Genomic DNA, 6,564 nt, shown 5'->3' with positions numbered 1-6,564 from the left:
CATTTATTAAGAAAGCAGATGGGCTGGAACCTGCATGGTCCCACCCCAATGTTTCCCTAAACTTAACCCTCCCAGAATCCCCAGGAGGGATCACAAACTATGGAAAAAGTCAAGAAGTGAGATGAAACCCAGGGCTCAAGTATGGGGTCATTTACTTAAAATTTTAATTATTGGTGAAGAGAAGGATGATTCAACATTTAAGACTGCATGAAAGTAAGGGAATAGTTAGGACAAGCACTTGGAAGAATGATTCTTCCTTTCTGCAAATCATATGTGGCTCCAGATTCTCTTTTGAGAAGGCCTTGTGAGAAAGAAAGATACATACATGCTTCTCAACATGTCCTTGATTTCCAGCTTACCACCTTAGAGACTGAGTCTTAAGCAAATCTACTCTAGGTTTGATTCTTAAAGTCATCCTGTCTCATATCCAGTCTTGTATTAAGAGAGACTAGACCAGTCCAGGCCCCAGGGCTTTCCTTTGAAAAGAAGATAAACATTCTCATTCCTCTCTCCACTCTCAATCAAGAAGTCCCCTTTCTGTCTACATTCATTTTGCTGGCACAGCAAACATCAGAGATTCCTTATTTCCCCCAAACCCAGCCAGCCCCAGTTCATATCTTTGTGACTATTCTTTCTTTTGCCCAGAATTCCTTATTCCTAACTTTGGCCCCTCCTTTCAAATAATGAATCAATCTCTCCCCCTCCAATCTGGGTCACCTCTTGCTTCATTTCCAGTCCAATCTCATCTAATCCACATTTATTACACATCTCCAAAGTCTAAGACATTGTACTAGTGACTAGAAATAGTGACAAAATGAACAATCAAGGAGCTCTACTAGGGGAAGGAAGGGATAATATAATATGTATACACATAACTATATGTAACACCTGGACTGCAAATCAAGCAGACTTTATTCCAGATTCCACCAGTTTTGTGACATCTTCAAACTTGGCTTTGGAAGCTTCTAGGAAGAGAAAAATTCTTTCTCCCTCTTGTATCATGTAGAAGAAAGTGCTACCTCTTTCTGTTATGTTGTTTACATTTTTGTTTTTCTTCCCAGGTTATTTTTACCTTCTTTCTAAATCCAATTTTTCTTGTGTAGCAAGACAACTGTATAAATATGTATACATGTATTGTATTTAACATATACTTTAACAAAATTAACATATATGGGACTACCTGCCTGGGGGGGGGGAGGGGAGGGGGAGGGAAGGAGGGAAAAGTTGGAACAGAAGTTTTTGCAAGGGTCAATGTTTTGTCAATAAAAAGCTATAATAATAAACTTTTTAAAAAAGAATAAACTTTTAAAAAATAATAAACTTTTTTAAAAAGAAGGAAGAAACTAGAAAGTTGAGACAGGCCTGATTTCAAAATGCCAGCTCCCTTGCTTTGCTTTTCCTGGACTCTGGTTGGACATGGCACTCACTAGTAATCTCATTCTGCTTCCTGCTTAGTTAACTAGAAGCCGGAGAGACAAAGATCTGGACATTGTCCCCTCATCTATGGCCAAAGCATTCCAAGGTTCATTTATTCAGTTTAGTGTCAAATTAGGTGCTTGTGTTGTCATATATATCCTGTGTTCAGTTATGAATTAAGAAAATCAGATACCAAACATATGCTGGTATGATTAATGCCAAAGCTTTGATTCCTTTAGATGAATCTCTGAATTAATGTGGACTAAGGCACATAAAGAGGAATGGGCACAGATATTGCAAGAAAGTCTCACAAGTAAAGAAGGCATACTACTATCATACCCCTAAGCAAGTTTCCAGTAGAAAGGAGAATCTATAAACAGAGAATCATCATCATTTTAAATAATTGCTTTGCTTGATTAAAAAGGGAGTTTGCTAGCCATGGGACAGAAAAGTACCATTAAGTTGGGGCTCCCATGCATACAGTCCTGTGGAAATGTAACATTTAATCAGCAAACAGGTAAAAGAACATTTTTGTACGTTCTGTCCAAAAAACATCTCCAGCTACTCTGATTCACCCTAGTTCATACCCTCACCTTAGCTTCTGCTCAGATCTTATTGGGGCAGGGTGTAATAGAGGGCTTTGGAGAATAACAAAGCTACTCTAAATTTTCTTTACACCCCAGCCCTTGAACTGTCAGAAAAGAATGATATTGCATTCTACTCATCACTGCCCTGCTTGCTGGTTTCAAAGTTCTCACATCTCCCCCCTCTCCAAGCCCTGCCAAATCCCATAACCTATTTCATCACAGCCCCACCTACATCTGCCTTTCTTCTTCTTTACTGTCATGTCCCTTACTCAGCCCTTCTACTTTCATTTCTACCTCTATTTTCTTCTTTCATTGTGTCTCTGCATCTCTAGCTATCTTAGGCAGTTTAGTAGTATTTAAATATGACCTATTATTGTTACTACTATCTTTTTGGGCACCTAGGTAGTTCAATGGATAAGATGCTGAGCTTCGAACCAGGAAACACCCTTCTCCCTGAATTCAAATTTAACCTCAGACACTAACTGTATGACCTTGTCCAAATCACTTAACACTGCCTCAGTTTCCTCATCTGTAATCTAATATCTTTGCCAAGAAAACCTCAAATGGGGTCATGAGGAGTTAGATACAACTGAACAACGATCACAGTAACAAAAGTTATTTCCATTATTCTCTAAGTGTATATTTGTTACTTTCTATGATCAATCAGGAAAACTGTTAAATAGGATGCTATTCATTTTTCAGTTTGTCATCTACTAGATTATATATTTCATGAGGCAGACTGGATTTTTTGTTTTTCATTTCTTTATCCCCAGCCCTTTCACAGTGTTAGCATATAATAGATGCTTAATAACTGCTGAATCAAAGGAGAGATTAGGGCAAATAACCTCTTGTAAAGGGCTGAAACTCTTCAGTTGATGCACTGAGATAGGCCAACAGAGCACTTAAGGCTAATTACCAATTGGACAATACTCTATAAGCATATGCTTGGAAAATGGCCCTTCTCACTATCCTGTGTTGGCTCGATAATTGGTGTATACAGAGAATTGTAGGAGAGACTAGGGGGTGGAGTAAGATGAGCCAGAGTCACTTTTGGGCAGGAGACGAAGAGGAGAAGTCATGGAGATTCTGCATCCATCCAATTCACTTCTACCCCTAAAGACCAAGAATAAAGAGCAAGGACTTTTGCTTATCCTGACGCTGGCTGATTCTGAGGTATCCAGGGTGCTAACTTGGTCTTCACAATCTATGGTTATGGGATTAAAATTTTCAAAACTTTATCTTTCATTACAAGATTGTATTCATCCTGAGTCACATACATATGAGGCATATCCTCTCATATCCAAACATAGACTCTTGGTGCTGTAGCTTTAAAGAGATAAACCCAGGGGTCATAAGCATAATGTTCTTTAGAGCAATAGTTTTGTGGTATACATACCAACATGCCACTGCAAAACAAAATCCAACATACAACTCACATATATGCTAGTGTAACTTATTAAAAGATAAGATGGTAAAGTCAACTATATCTTACATATATAATGAATACAGAAAGCTTGAGTGTTATCAGGGTATCTTTGGGTGCTTCTGATGTGAGTAAACTCTGTAAAAAAAAAAAACTGTCCCCTTTTGATCTGTAAAATTAAAACTGAAATTCTGTCCCCTTTGATTCCTGGCCTCCCAGACTCCAGAGAGTCTATGAGAGACAGCATATTCTCCTGGCTGGCAAATCATCTCCCCCATCCCATCCCCAATGGTAGTGGGATCCTCATTGGGAAGCCTTAAAAGTGATTTCCATTCAATTGAAGATCTGGGTCTGATAGTGATAAACATCTAGGCCTGGGGGCATTGGCTTTCTTTTCAACCTAAAACCTAAGCCTCAGATATCCTATTAAAGGATATTTCTAAATTCCTGATCCTTGCAGAAGTCTGGCATAGGGCATAGCTGCCTGCCAGCACTTCTGTCCACTGTGAAGACATTTTCTATTCAGTGCCAGCCTCCATTTCCCTAATAGGACTTTGCCACTCAGAAGTCAGTCTTTCTAGCAAAGTTGACTTCTCATCCAACAATAAACTTCTCTTTTGCCATTCAATATTTCAGATTCATGAATTCTTTCACAAAGAATTTGTGCCAACCAGAAGGGGATTCCCACACCTCAACTCTCATCACTTCCAGCTAAGTGGAATGTCTTTCAGGGCCTCTCAGGTTCCTGATCCTATACCAGTTGTCAACATAGACACTATAGGTACCAGCATCCCTATGGAAATTGTGAGACAAATCATCAGTAATGCAATTTGAAGTTTAATTGTTTCCGTTTTTTTAGAAAGAAAAAGTTCATTCCAGGGATAGCTGATAAATAAAGTCCCAATTAATTTTATTAGCCTTGAAGGTTTGGAAAAGTTGATTTTATATATATGGTTATTTATGTGAGGTAATATATATGAGACAGGCTATATATGTGACACAAATTGCAGACAATTCCTTCTGAATTCATGATTGGTCTTTTGGGTAACTTGGTTTTGGTGCACATTCAATACTGTTGGAGACTATAGGTGAAAGTGGATGTTAATTGGGTGTGATGATAGAAAAGTAGGGAGTGACTCAAAGTTCTGTACCAAGCAGGTGCTCATCATTAGACTAAAGAAATACATACTATGTACAATTGGATTTCTGTCATTCAATAATTCTTAACAAAGATTACAGAATTCAGGATCCAGCCCAGCCCAGCTTGGGCCCCACCTGTGAATCAACGGCAGTACTGATGGCTTCCAGACCTTTCAATCTAGAAACACCAAGGAGGACCTGGAAGTTCTGCAGAAAAAGTCTGTGGAACCAGAGTGGAACCTCAGCGTACAATCCCAGCACAGGCCAGGCCCAACCCCAGCTCCAGCCCAGGCCCCAGTGTCAGTGAAGTAGGATCTCTAAACCAGCAGCAGTGCTGGAGGCTCCTCTCAGCCTGGGGTCACCAGGGAGGACTCAGAGGGTCTGTGGCAATGGGGTGGGAATCTGATGTAGTAGTCCCAATGCAGTCCCAGTCAGTGGATCCCCAACCTCAGCCAGCACACTAGATCTTAGAGATACAATGGAGTAGGCTCACACCTTAACAGCTCCAAGGCAGAAAAGAATGCTTGTGGTCAGATTCTTTGGAAGTATTTCTGAAAACAGCTGCATAAAACCTGTGAAGTTTGGGACAATGCACCCTCCACTATGGAAACAAAGCCATACTTTAACAAAAAAAGTTAAAAGCAGAATAGGCTAGGAAAATGAACAGAAACGGAAAAAAGTTTTCTGACCATTGAAAGTTATTATGGTGACAAGGAAAATCAAAACACATATTAAGAAAATGTTAATATCAAAACTCCTATATCCAAAACCTCCAAGAAAAATAAGAATTAGGCTCAGAACATGGAAGAACTTAAAAGAGACTTTGAAAATCAATTAAGAGAGACAGAGGAAAAATTGCAAAAAGAATTGAGATACAAAAGGACATACAAAAAGCAAAATTGGTCAATTGGGGAAGGAAGTACAAAAGCTCACTGAGGAAAATAATTCATTAAAAATGGTATTGAACAAATGGAAGCTAATGACTTTATGAGAAATCAAGATACAACAAAACAAAATAAAAAAAAAAGAAAAAATGTAAAATATCTCATTGGAAAAACAACTGACCTAGAAAATAGACACAGAGGAGATCATTTTAAAATTATTGATCTACCTGAAAGTCATGATAAAAAAAAAAAGCCTGGACATCATCTTTCAAGAAATTATCAGAGAAAACTGTCCTGATACTCTAGAACCCAAAGGATAAAATAGAAACTGAAAAAACCCATTGATTACCTCTTGAAATCCCAAAATAAAAACTCTCAGGAATATTATAGCCAAATTCCAGAACTCCTAAGTTAAAGAGAAAATACTGTAAGAATTCACTCATTCCCGAATATTAGTTGCAAAATGAAAGTTTATTGTTAAATAGAAATCAGTTTACCCAGAAGGAATAAGGGAGAGACCTAGAACTCAAAACTCTTAAAAAACAAATGTAAAAAATATTTTGAATGTAACTGAGGGAACATTAAATAAATAAATTTTAAATAAAAAAATAACACTAAAGATTAAAACTACCTGCTAAGTTTACAAAATTTTTCCTGATATAAATATTTTTAGCAAGAATTCTCTTAGAATTGATATTTTAAAAAGCTCATATTCCTACAGAGATGGAGGAGGGAAAAAAAATTCCAAGTAGAAAGAATAGCATCCAGAAAGGCATAGGAATAAATGTGCAGAGCACATTCCAAGGAAATGTTTCAGTAGTCCTGTTTTGAAGCAGGTTGGGGTCCTTTTAAGAAACTGTATTTCCTATTGATCTGTGATTTCTTTCAGATTCCCAGTCCCTCCTGGCTGAGGCATATCCTCCCCAGACAAGTTGTCTTTCCAGGATGCCAGAGCCTTTGATTCAATTACAAATCCTGGTCAAAAAGCATCCCTTTGAATTCCAATAGGAGATCTGGGCTTGTCCCAGTCCCCATTCTGACTTGCGTGGGCCTCCCAGCCTCCACTGATTCTGATCTACTCGGGCTTCCCAACCCCCACTAAGATACCCAATAT

Source organism: Sarcophilus harrisii, chromosome 4 (genome assembly GCF_902635505.1).
Source record: "Sarcophilus harrisii chromosome 4, mSarHar1.11, whole genome shotgun sequence".
Lineage (NCBI taxonomy): Eukaryota > Metazoa > Chordata > Mammalia > Dasyuromorphia > Dasyuridae > Sarcophilus > Sarcophilus harrisii.
The sequence above is the reverse complement of the archived record's forward strand: the minus strand, read 5'-3'. Positions refer to the sequence as shown.